Raw genomic sequence first — 14,031 nt, 5'->3', positions numbered from 1 at the left:
CATAAAATGAATTTGAATTGAAAATAATTTATCAATTGTACATGCAAGTTTTACATTAAACAGTGGGGTGAATACAACTTGACACTAGTGGTGTCAAACAACATTCGTTTTCTTTTAAATAACATTTACAAAGTAGATAGACAAGGATAGGGTTTTCCGTTGCACAATGGGAAGAATTAACATGTGGAATTGTAGAATTTGTATAAAAAGTCACATGGTAAAATGGTTCCTAGTTTGTCATATTCGTATGGTTGCCGGCCATATTTTCATATCAAACTCAATTGGAACGTTCTTACAAATGTCTTCAGCTGAAAAGACAAACGGTTACAGAACAAGGATAAATTGTAGGACAAAGGACATATGTTTCCGTTATTTTCTATAGTAAATTTTGGGAACCATATTAAACGAAACACATAACACAATGGGACAAGTCGTACTCAAAACTTCATTCTGCATTAGCGGTTGTAAACATGCCATCACTAATCTATTTCTGTCAGGTTATCTGCGCTCTCCAGATGACCTATGTTTTCATTTGAATTTAGCGACAAAATTGGATATCTCAAAAACCATATTTGCCATTTGTCCCGTTAAAAAAAAAAAACATAACTTTTTCATTAATTACCACAAAAAATATAAAAAAATCAAAAATTGGAAATTGGAAATACCGATAGACAAGGATGCTTTATTTTCTGAAATATTGTATTTTCTAAAAACTGAATATCACTATTTAACAATATACATAGGTACTTAGTGCATTAACTTATATGAGTTTCAATAAACTCATTAGTAAACATTATTTAACTTTCATGAAAAATAAATGGCACGATACTCGCTCTAGGATGCTTGTAATTTTAGTTAAAGGTGAGTTGTTGGTCCATTGAAATGGACTGAGTTTATTGAATTTATTACTTCAAATAATAAAAAAGCTGATAAAAGCGATTAAAATATAAATTTTAAATTATGGACTGAAATAGGTAAACTTTATTAAATAACCCGTTACTCCTACGTAGTAAAATAAAAAATTTTAAAGATTTTATAAACTATTTTTTTAATGAGGTGAAACAAATTAGGTAAAATTATAAAAAATAAATTTTCAGGCAAAGTTTGAAGAATCTCGCAATTTTAATTATCCAGATATTCAAAATTTACTATGTATGTACTTTGAATGGAAAGTTTCACACCCACTGTTCCGATCTAGACCATTTTAGCTAAACTCTGTACAGTGATAAGAATTTGATTCATACATAGTTTAAATACTTTACAATTATAGTACTCCAGATATTCGAAATTAACTATTTACTTTGTATGAGAGATGCCACTCCCACTAACACAATAACATTTTCACCCAAAAAATGTAGAATAGTAAGGGTGATATTATGGCAAAATTTTAAGACTTCCACAATTATAGTTCTCCAGATATTCGAAAATAACTATTTACTCCTGTATATAGTTCGAAGACTTTCACAGTAATAGTTCTCCAGATTTTACACAATTAAAATTAATGTGTTATTGTTGATTTTAATAAATAAAATAGGATAATAACACTTCTTCAAAATAACACTTTTTGTCAGATCTTGAAATGTGACCTAATGGACGTTGTATGCCTAGGTGAGGACAAGCTAAAACCGCTTTCAAAGATTTTGAACACCCTCAAAACAATAGTTATTTTAATTTTTTTCTATGAAAACCAGATGCACTGAGCTTTAAAGACAATTTTATATAGACAAAAAGGAGATATTACTTATTAAAATCGGTTTATATTTGCAAAAGTTATTAAACTTTTTCGAAAAAAGTTCGAAAATATTTGCCCTGTTTTTTTTTACATTTATATGCGCTGGGGTAGAAAATACTCAAAAAGGTATTAATGAAAAGTTGAATAACTTTTACAGTTTTCATCCGATTTGAAAAATTAAAACCATGTTTTATTAAGAACTTTTCTTTATGCATTGATATAAATTTTTATAAGCTTTCATATCAAAATTAGCAATGAAAAGCGACTCAAATCAAAAAAGATCGTAACAAAAACAATACTTATAAACAGGGAAACCGGAAATATGCTCTAAAAAAAGCGTTTTAGGCGCTTTAAATATGCAGTAAAAACTTTAAAATATGCTCTTAAAATTTAAAAAATATGCTCTTAAAAAAACAAACTTTTACATAATTTTTAACCAAAAAAAATTTACTTAAATTTTCAAATAAAAATCGTTGTCTATTGGATCTGAAAACATTTTTAAACATAGAAAATGTTCTTTCGACATCAACTGATTTTACAGGAGCAAATTTAAAAGACAATATTTCTTTAACACTTAGAACGGTTAAGTTTGAATTAGAACTAAAATTAGATATTTAGATGGAGCTATTATTAAAATAGTGCTTATTTTATATTAAAACAAGTAAGAGAGCTATATTCGGCTGTGCCGAATCTTATATACCCTTCACCTAATTATACTTCAAAATAAAAAATTTAAATATTTTTAGGTGAACAACAATTTTTTTTTAATTTTTTCATTTTTTGGATAAAAAAATTTTTCGAATTGTTATTTTAAATTTAAAAAAAAAAATTCTGTTTTTTAAATTTTTTTTGGGTGAAAAGCCATCTATTTTTCAATTTTGAATTTTAAACAAAGGAAGTAAAAACCTGTAACACAACAGTGAAAAATAAGTAAGACAAAATTTGTTTTTGATAAACTCAAAATATGCTATTAAACAGTAAAATATGCTCTAAAAACGCAAAATATGACATAAATATGCTCTTAAAACAAATATATGCAAAAATATGTATTTAAGGGTAAAATATGCAAAAATATGCACTAACAAATCGATGCCAAAATTCTTAAATAGTTCTGAAACGTGTAAATATCTTATCCATGTGCTCATTAGACTCACCAGAAAAAACATGCATTTGCATATTTTGGTTTCCCTGCTTATAACTTACAAATGTATCAATAAATGGATGTCATTTTGAAGCGTAATAAGTTTTCTTTCCCAACACGTTAAAAAAAATAAAAATTGAACAAAAACTGACTGAGTTACAGATCGATTTCAGAATAACTTAACTGAATTTGAAGGTGTTTCTGAAATTTTTTGACACAATTTGTAATGTACTCAGCAAGTCTATAACCCACACTAGGTAATTTTCTATGTTTTTTTCCATCGTTCTCTGATCATTTAGTGGTGTCCCGTTTTGCAAATTTCAAAAGGTGGCAAGTCTATATCCGTATCATGTACTGATTAATTCATATGAGAGCCCAGGTCGTGCAAACGTAACTTTTTAAAGGTTGTCAAAAACATCCTTATGATATTCATAAATAGAAGAAATATAAATGGATATGATTCCAAAGATAGTGAAAATTAAAACTGGTCAAAAATCCTTTAATAGACAGTCGCTAAGAAATCATTTCCTATGAAACTCTCAGTTTTAGATTCCAAAAATTTTTATATTATAACCAAAAATAGCCTATTTAGGTCAAATGATCATGACTGAATTACACCTAATGCAATTTTTAGATGCCTTCTACAAGAGTTCAATGTTGAATTTCTGCAGTCATCGAGACAAAATATAGTTAATAGAGAGATATCCAAAGTAGGAGACGATTATATGCAGGCCTTATATACAATATATGGTTACGATTTTAATATCTTATTTTTCATTTTGAAGGGTACATATCTGTCATTTACTCTCACTAAGTTTTGAACATTATAGTGTAAACTAGGTTTTTTTTGCTTAGGAAATGTCGAATTTTGTGATAACAAAGCGTCCTATGCGGGAAGTTTGCCTTAACTTCTTTAATTTGAAAAAGAGTGCCGCTGAAGCACACCGATTGCTCACCAAAGCTTATGGTGAATATTGTTCATCGGTTTTATCGTGCGAGAGATTGTTTGTGCGGTTCAGAAGTGGTGATTCTGAAATGGAAGACAGAGATTTCCCAGGCCAGCCAAAAAAAATTAAGAACCTAGAATTGAAGGATTACTCCATGAAGATTGTTGTAAAACTCAACAAGAGTTTGAAAAATCATTGCGAACTACTCATTCAGCAATTACAAAAAGCTGAATTTATCCAAAAGCAAGGAAATTGTGTACCAGACGAATTGAAGTCGAGAGACGTTGAAAGACGATTTTGCATGAGCGAAATGGTGTTTGAACGCTATAAAAAACATAATTTTTTGCGCCGAATCATTACTTGCGATGAAAAATAAATCCATTACAATAACCCGAAGCGTACAAAGATTGTACAAATGTTTCAAAATAAAACAGTCTCATGACTGAATTTCAAAAGACTCAATGGCACCTAACGCAATTTTTAGAGCCCTTCTACGAGGGGTTCATTGTCTCTGCAATCACCAAGACAATTCTTCATACCATTAAAGAAAAGTCAGTTAGTAGGGAGATATTTAAAGTAGGAGACGATTCCGATTCACGATGACGCCAGTAACCTTTGCATTTCCACTGACGATAAAGCCGACATTGCGGTAGTTTAACTAACAGGAAGATGCTTCACGTACTGTAACCTTTTTCTTTGATCCTTGATATTTGGTGGGTTGGTATGAATATTTATTAGGACTAAAATCTGTTTAAATTTAGACTGAAGACAACGTTCATTCTCCTCGCTTATTTCTTAATTTTCCAAAGAATCTTCTAAGCCAAATATCCAAACTTATCTATTTTTGTTCGCAGATATTTTCAAAATTTGTGGTAAACGTACTATTTTCATCATCATGGGGATATAACATGAATAATACTATTAATGAAAGTCTTGTGACAATCTCTGAATGGGAACAGTGCAAACAAAGTCGATTTTAATCCAAGACTCAATGCTGTATGTTACCAAACAAACCCATATTCATTTTTATAATAAATATTAAGGTCTTGATGTTTGAGAATTCTTACTATTCCATATTTGACCAAAAATGGAATACAACTCTTATGATGATTACATATATGTGTAATCTAGAGGGACAAATGACTGAATTTTAAAAACGGGTAAAGATAATTCAATGATTTTTGAATCACAGTTTTCCTACGATGTGATACATTTTTTGAAAAAAATTTGAGGTGGACGTGGCAATATTACGCCTACCTCCCATACAAAAGTTAAAATCAAAATTTTAATATTTATACCATACACCACCATCTCAGAACATACGAATCTGCTCAGGATCACTTTCTGAGTGTATTTAGCGATTGCCGTCCGTCCGTCTGTCCGTCCATGTAAACTTTGTAATAAAACCACAGGTCGCAATTTCAAAGATAATTCTACAAAATTTGGCTTTTATATTATCACACGGACGAAGCTTATTGAATTTGTTTAGAATCCGTTCATTATTTCTTCTAGCCTCCATACGATTGCCCTATTTAAAAATAGTTAAACTCTCATAAATATCATAGTTATGTAGATATTCAAGCCAAATTCAGCACAAGTAAGTTGTATATAAGCCGAATTCGCACCACCAAATTTTTTGACAATCGGTACCTAATTAGACATAGCTCCCATATAAGGCCCACTTCAGAAAATCACTTTAACTAGCATAAATTTCTTAAAAATATTGGTATTGCAATAAAATTTAATACAAATAAGTTTTATATATGCAAAATTCATTTCACCAAATTTCATAACGATCGGTCCATAATTGGTCTTTGCTCCCATATGAAGCCCACTTCCGAAAATCAGCAGCAACGGCTTCCAGACTTTTTGGACTTTCTAAAATTCATAAACAAAAGTCTACAACTTTGTCGTTTCCAGTACTAATATTTCCACAATTTCGAAAATTTAACTACGAACAACTTGTGTGATCGTGATGCTTTTATGGGTCAAAACTTTTCGGTGGTTGATTTTGGGTGGATTTTCTTTTTGTTTCTAGAAATAGAATGGATGGTAAACACTATAGTAACAAACATTTCGCTGAACTAAACTGAACTCTATAACTTTTTTTCTATTGAAAACTTGAAATTAAAAAAAAAAAAAATCTTACCTTAAATGGATGTCTTGAATATCACTGCCAAACAAATTTAGCAGGCTTTATTTTAAAATGCAATGAAACTCTTATATAGTAAAAATATTGTACTCTAATATTCCAAAAAAAAAATTTACAAAAATTTTAAAAAACACCAAAATGCAACGTATCCAAACATTGATTATTTTTATCAAGAACTATTCAAAATGTTTAAGGTCAATAAAACATCTCACTTTCCGATACCATTATATTATTGTTGTTTTTATATTTTTTGGTTTCAAACTTGTTTTTGTAAATACCGGGTTGTTTTTTATTGTACTCAATAATTTCTTTTTTTAAAAAGGAGTTTTTTTTTTTAATTAAATCCCGCTAAAACAATGAAATCTGACACTGTGCGGTGCTTTGAAGTCTATTTTGGAGTTAGGTGGCGTACAGGAGAGGGCGAATGTATTTATCACTGTCATTAGATTATCCTCCTCGGTCCTGGCGTGCAGCCTACTGGACATTTTTTAACCGTCTGCAGACCTGCTTAAAAAAATAATTTTTCGTCTTACGACCATTTATACAGCTAGCTGAACATGTTTTTTGTTCCAAAAACCGGTATTTTTTCAAGCAGGCCACACTAAAATTTTTTTATTTTTTTTTTGTGATCAGTTGTTCATACAACACGTTTCCTTGATCACTTAACCATTTCAATTTAAAGTTGTGAAGTATAAAAACTAAAAGAAATATATAATTTTATTGTTAACAATTTAGCATTATTTCCAACTGGCTTCACCTACAATATCTCAGAATTTTTTCATCCTTTATGTCCTTGAACAAATTTTGTATTCTATTGTTTCTTCCAGAAGCATAAAAAATAATATTGAAGACTTCAGCTGCTTGGTTTTCTAAGGAGGTTATACAATTATATAGATTTACTGGACCATCCGCGCAATGTTGTTCAGCGCATTAATGGACTTTAGTTTGTGCGTATATGTTATTGTACTTATATTGGAATCAATCATCTAGGTAAACCTTATATAATTGAAGCATTTATTTGCCTTTGTAAAGGGTATATACGATTTGGAATAGCCGGGATGGTATTCGAACTATAGTTGTGTTGTCAATTTCCAAAATGGTATAACATATGACAACTGGCAGCTATCAGTTTCTATTGTCAAATTGGCAACCAGAAATTTGTGGTCGCCCTCTGATGACGCAACTGAAGTACGGATTTCAGTTTATATAAAACTTATTTGTGCTAAATTTTGTTTGGATATGTTTAAAACTAAGATATTTATGAGAGCTTAACTATTTTCAAATAGGACAGTTGTATGAGGGCTAGAAGAAATAATGGACCTATTCCAACCAAAATCAATAGGCTTAGTCCTTGGGGCACTATAAAAGTTTGTGTCAGAAAGTGATGCTGAGCAGATTGGCTTAAGCACTAACCCAATATTCCCTCCCCACTATGGTGGTATAGGGTATAAATGGCACATTATTACTGTCTATAGTTATGAGTACTTTTTTTGTATATTCGCGGAGATGAATATAAGGAACAGGGCAATGAACACTTCCTAAATAATTTAGTAAAAAATTAACTGATATCACTAAGGAGTGAGATCGAAAAATTCTTAACACACGTTTTTCATTACATTTTTTAACCCAAGTATTATTTGAATTTTTTTTTGATCAAGTTACCTTTGAAAAACATGTCAGTTATTATGTGTAATGTCAATTATATTAATTTTTTTGTTAATCTGATTAAAATGAGTGACCAGAAAAAAGTGCGTACTGAAATTATTAAATATTTTCAACAAAACCCAACTTGGTCTTACAAAAAGTTGGCCAAGCATACAAAGGTCTGCCGTCAAACTGTTTCCAATGTTATTAAACAGTACCGGGAGAACTTGTCAGTTGATAGAAAACCTGGTTCAGGTAGAAGGAATGGTCCACATGATGTTTCTAAAGCCAAAAAAATAGAACGCATTTTCAAAAGAGCTCCCAACACATCCGGTAGGAAAGCAGCCCGGTTAGCTCAGTGCTCGGACTATTTGGTACGAAAAGTTAAAGCTAATGCAGGTTTAAAAACATACAAGGCTCAAAAAGTTCCTGACAGGAACGCTACTAAAAATTTAGAGGCCAAAAACAGAGCACGGAAATTGAAGTCAAGTTTTATAAAAAAATATTCTTGCTGCATAATGGATGACGAAACGTATGTTCTGGCAGAATTTGATAGTATTTTCGAGGCGTCCTTTTATGCACTAAGGTTAGAACCATTATAGTCTTTATAACAGTACTGACTAGAAAACTTTCATACTCTAGAAAGACCTCAAACAGTCGAAAAAATAATTGGTCAATTCACAAGGTCTCTTATCATGTCATATTGTCATAATGTCCTAATATTTCACAATGGTTTTTATTGTTTTTCAAGCAAAAAATGTCCTAAAATAATATTACTCTGTATGCTATGTTTATTGTGTTATCGTAACCTACCAGCAGAGACCTGCCCGAATGCCTAAGAGTCGGTTAAGCCGAGCTGTCGAGTCGAGATATATTAGGACATTATGACAATATGACTGATAAGAGACCTTGTGAATTGACCAAATGTATTTTAAAAATGGAACTTATTTAAAATTTACAAATATTGGAAACTTTAAATTAAAAAGTTCATGCCAACGCGTACATTGGGTCTTTCAACTTCTTTTTATTAAATTTACGATATATTGTATTCTTACATATTTCAAATTATTGACCTATATTTTCCTAAGAAAAAATGGGTCATTTGAGAACGCTACTTCTCACAATATTTCAATTGTTTAACACCTCAACAAATTGTAAAAGTTCATGCTAGAATTTAAATTCCATTAGTTTTTTTGTTAAGTAAATTTCTTAAATATTCTATTCGAAAATGTTGGTTGCCAAAGTTTTACATTTTCTAGAAAACAATTTTTCATTGCCACTTTTAGATGCCACCACAGCATGTCTAGAAAGGTATTTCAATTGAAAATGAAAAGCTATGTGATAAATAGTTGAAATTTTATTGAATTTTAAGATCAATGACATTTAACAAATCTTCTAACAATTTCAACAATTAATAGAAAACATTGGGTTATTTCCTCTTTGAAAGTGAAGCCAAAAACCAAACTATACATAAATAAAAAATAACACATACTATTCAATGATATACATTTAAATACCTATAATAGACAAGTAAATTTCTTAGATTTCTTAAGGGAAAGGTGTGCCAAAATTTCACAAATTCAAATGAGGTGAGAATTAAATTCGAAAAAAAACAGAAAATTGTTTAGATATTGACTATACATTTACCACATACACATTGTGAAGTCATTAAATGGATGATTGTCTATTCGCTTACGTTTTCCCACTCTCACCCTCGTAATGTCTGTCATCCATAACACAGCCAACAGTACGTAAATCATTTCTTATCAATTCAATCTTTATCGCCGAAGACAATAAAATATGTTCAGTATTTATTTAGCAGGCAGAGTTGAGTTTTGTGTAACCCCCTCTTTGCGTTTTTCAAATGTCAATATAAATACATAAAATTGATTTTCATTGTAGCTACTGTTTGACATGTGTCTGTCTGACTGCTGTCAATAAAAAACCAGTAGAATTAAATGAAGAAGCAATCTTCTAAATGTTTTTATTGTCTATCAGTATTGTGAGTGTATTTGATGTCTACCTAGAAAAGGTGGTAAGTAGAAGCATGTAGTTGTCAGTAAATAATGTACCTCATCGTCTCCAGTTGATGAGATACGCAAATAATTTCTTATTTCTTTATGTTAGAAAATGTTTGATTTTCTGGGTTTTCTATTTGAGTTGTTGTTACGTAAAATAAACAGACACTTAAAGAAATTAAACAATTTGAAGTATTAATTGCTTCCCAAAACTAATTTTTATATTAAGACTATCACCTGTGTCCTAATGTAGAATAATCTTTCAATTCCTATGTCTATAGGACTTTCTCAAGCTCTATAAAGGGTCTTCTAATAGGGACTTCCGAGCTTTGACACTTGATAGCGGCCATATTGTTGAGACTACAATTATGGAATTGGTTGTCATTTATTTATTTTGTTTTGACAAATAACCATGACCTGACATAGTGTTCAACAACACATGCGAATAATAAAATTGTTTTCTCAAAATGGGTTTCTCTTCGGGCAAAGTTCCGAGTGCTTTGCCCACTTTACGATGAAACCCACTTCCACATGACATCCAAGAGCGTCCAATACATCCGAAAAAACTCACTGTTTGGTTTGGATTTTGGCCATATTTCTTTGCAAACGACATTGGCCAGGCCATCACCGTCAACGATAAGCGCTATAGGTCGATGAATATCAATTTATTTTGGCTACATTGGACATTCTGTACGAGTAATTTGTGGGCATGGTCATCGCACGTGGAGGTGATGTGAACTGGCCACCGAAATCATGAGATTTGACCACGTTAGACTTTTTCTTGTGAGGTTTTCTTAAGTCCTAGGATTATGCGAATAAGCCAGAAACCACAGCGGCCATCAAAGCCATAATAGCCCAATGTCATCGGTCAAACTCAGCCTGATTTATGCGCCAGAGTGGACATATTGTACACTTGAAACACCCTTAATAAAAATCTACAATATGTTGTCATAAATTCTAGCTTATTTAGCAAGGTCAATCAGTCTTATCACAATTTTCTTCTCATCCTTACAAACTTTTCTCTAAGTGTATCCTTAACAATTTTGTTGTAATTCATTCATTTGAAATGTCATATATTTTGTTCTGTCAGTTGGATTTGATTGATAACAACTGTCAACACTTGAGAAATAAACATGAACAAAAACCACAAAACACTTTGGTTAACAAATAAAAAGCAGTAGTTAAATAAACAAGCCAAATCGTATATAAATATATTTCTGATTGTGAGGTCTTCTATATACTCATTTATAAACAAAGTTTTAGTATTAAATATTCTATTTTATTTGAGAGGTGGCTGCTGACGTTTTTAATTAACATACATCAATATAAACGTATTTTCGTAAGGATTTCACTTTGTTTAAAATGGATTTTGAGATTTAATAGGAAAATTTGTTGCCCTTATAACGTAAAATGACTAATTTTAGAGATTTATATAAGCACTAGGGCATTGATTCGAGCAATAATCGTTCGATTAATCGAATAATTATTCGAAAAATCTAAAAATTTTTATTTTCGAATAACGAATAATTCGAACAATTTTATGTAGAATAATCGAATAAATGTACATTTATATTTACATTAATTCCAAATATAAATAAGTAATAAAATTTTAATGTTTCTCAAATTCGACAAATAACTGAAGATAAAGAGAGTCTTTCGATCACTGCACGATGGGGCCAATGACCAGTTTTTGAGGCAATAAATCACAGGAAACAGCTAGACCTTTCAGATTTCGTACAGATGATAATAAGAAGTTTCTAAATCTTCAGTAAAAAATTTAAGTCAATCGGACAGTGCCACGCCCATTTCCATTAAAGTGCAACTGCGGATGCAGATCACTGGAAAATAATAAGTTTCTGACTTTCAATTAGGTCACATAAATGCTCACCAAAGACTTTTGTATTGAATTTTAAAGGAATACCCACATTTTAAGAGATGTATGCTGGTTAAAGTGATTTTCGGAAGTGGGTCTTATATGGGAGCTATGACTAATTAAGTTTTATATAAGCCGAAATCGTGGTGCGATTTCGGCTTATATAAAACTTATTTGTGCTGAATTTGGTTTGGATAGATATTAGGGTAATCGAATTATTCGATTTTTCTCTTGTTCGAATAAAACGAATAATTCGAATAAGAGATTTTAACTTGATCGAATAATTCGATCACACGTTTAAAATTAATCGAATTATTCGAATTAAGCAAGCCCTCTGAATCGTGAAGGTCAAAGGTAAAATTTTTCAATATTTGGAATTTTTCATGGAGAGCAAAAATGAGCTTTAATTTTAATATTTATCAAAATATATTAATTTTGTTCCTACCTTTCTTATTCTAGTTGCCTGAGGCACGTTAATGGCCTGGCGAATTTTTAATAACTTTAACATTTTTTGACCAATTTCTGTTTTTTTATGTCTCATTAGAACGACAATTATGTACACATTTCGATTCTTTTAAATTAAATTGCAAAAGTAATTGTTTAATGGCAACATTTTTACAAAAACTGAAAAAAATGCATTTTTCCCCTTGTAAATGCATCTCAAAACTTCAGAGGGCTTCCTCAACCGATTTACCTAAAATTTTTTCAGGATGATTTTTTTTACTAATGTTCACCAAACTGGAGGGTGAGAATGGCTAAAATCCAACTTTCGTTTATTAAGGGCCACCCTAATATATATATTATATATCAACGTGTAGGAAATTCTGTCTTCTTTTCAAAAATATGTACAATTTTTAAGAATTTAAAAATGTATTGAAGACTTTTTGCAAAAATATGAGAAAACATGTTAAAATGGTATTAGGGGATATTTGTGTTTTCTTTTGTGTATAAAATCAAAAGCTAATTTTAATAATTTGTTTTCTATACACATAGAAAAAATTATTTTTTTATGCCGTTTTCAAAAACAAAAATTTCGAAATTTTTCTAAAAAATATTTTTTTTGCCAAAAAAATTGATATGTCTAAAACGACTGTGCAGATTAAAGGAAATTTCAACTTCCTCGATTTTCGAAATAACGGTGTATCTCGAAAACAAGAGCTAACCTAAAAAAACGTTTAGCACCACTGGATTTAGCGTACCCGAATTAGGTTAACTCGCCGCATAAAGCATTGCTCCAAAACAGAAACTACAGAGTTTGCTAGTCAATTGTTATGTAGATTGTTCGGGAGGGAATCTGATCAGAATATTTCTGATGAAAACTTAATGATGCACTTTGTTTTCGAATGTTTATTAACATTATCAGTACTTGAATTTAAAGTTATACTTTTGAAAAAAATTTAAATTATTCGAATAATTCGATTAAAAAAAGAGAAAAATCGAATAATTTGAATACCCTAGTAAACATCTATTGGATTTATTAATATATTTAAAAATACAAATAACGTTTTTAAATTTGTTTTTCAAATAAATAAACCGTTTCATACAAATGTTAAAATGTTGAGGCTTACAAAGATTAATACAAAATGAAATAAATAATGTAATATTTAAAACCACAGCGCATTAAAATCAATAGCAAACATTTGAAACTCTAGAAGTTCAAAGAACTCAATTATAGATTTTTATATTTCTCAACATAGACACTATTGAGTTGCATAGCAGTGCCAAAATTATTACCAAATTGCATATCTGAAGTTTAGTTTGGGGGCAGATTTTGCATTATAGCCTAGATTCCTCAAAGCGCATGTGACAACTCAAAGTGCATGTGAGTTAAATAAAGGATATATCTATACCTTTCATTCTATTAGAAATTAAATGTTGAATTTTTAATATAATAAAATTTCTTATAAAATAATTGCAATAATAAAATTTAACTTGGTCTAATTAAAAGATAATTTTATTAATATTTTTTTTTAGTAATTATTACTTAATTAAAAAATATCAATTAATTTAATGAAAATACTTAAGTTTTCAAAAACTACATTTCATTACCTATCCATTGATGTATAATATGTTATATCTGACTATTTATTATTAGCTATAATAACACATGTAAATCATACCTAGTGAAAAATTTCTTCTATATTTACTTATAACACTAGTAATGCTTACTATGCACTTCTCATTTTTACATGTACCATTTGTTTTATGTTGTAGACTGCTTTGTTGTTGTTTTTTGTGAGTGCGCATGCGTTTTCGTTAGTTTGTCTCATACGAATTTCTTAACTGAGCTTAAGTAAACTTTGATTGACCAAAGATTTAACATTTTTGATAAACGTTGATCAAGTCAATAGAATTGAGAACTGTTTGGTTCATAAAAATTGATGTAAGTAAATGATACCAAAAAAATTTTTTTGAAGTAAAAAAAAAATTTTATTTTTCTCTAAAAATTAAATTTTTACTACAAATTTTATTTTTCTCTAAAAATTAAATTTTTACTACAAATTTTATTTTTCTCTAAATTTTT

This window comes from Calliphora vicina, chromosome 2, assembly GCF_958450345.1.
Source record: "Calliphora vicina chromosome 2, idCalVici1.1, whole genome shotgun sequence".
Classification (NCBI taxonomy): domain Eukaryota; kingdom Metazoa; phylum Arthropoda; class Insecta; order Diptera; family Calliphoridae; genus Calliphora; species Calliphora vicina.
Note: the sequence above shows the minus strand (reverse complement) of the source record.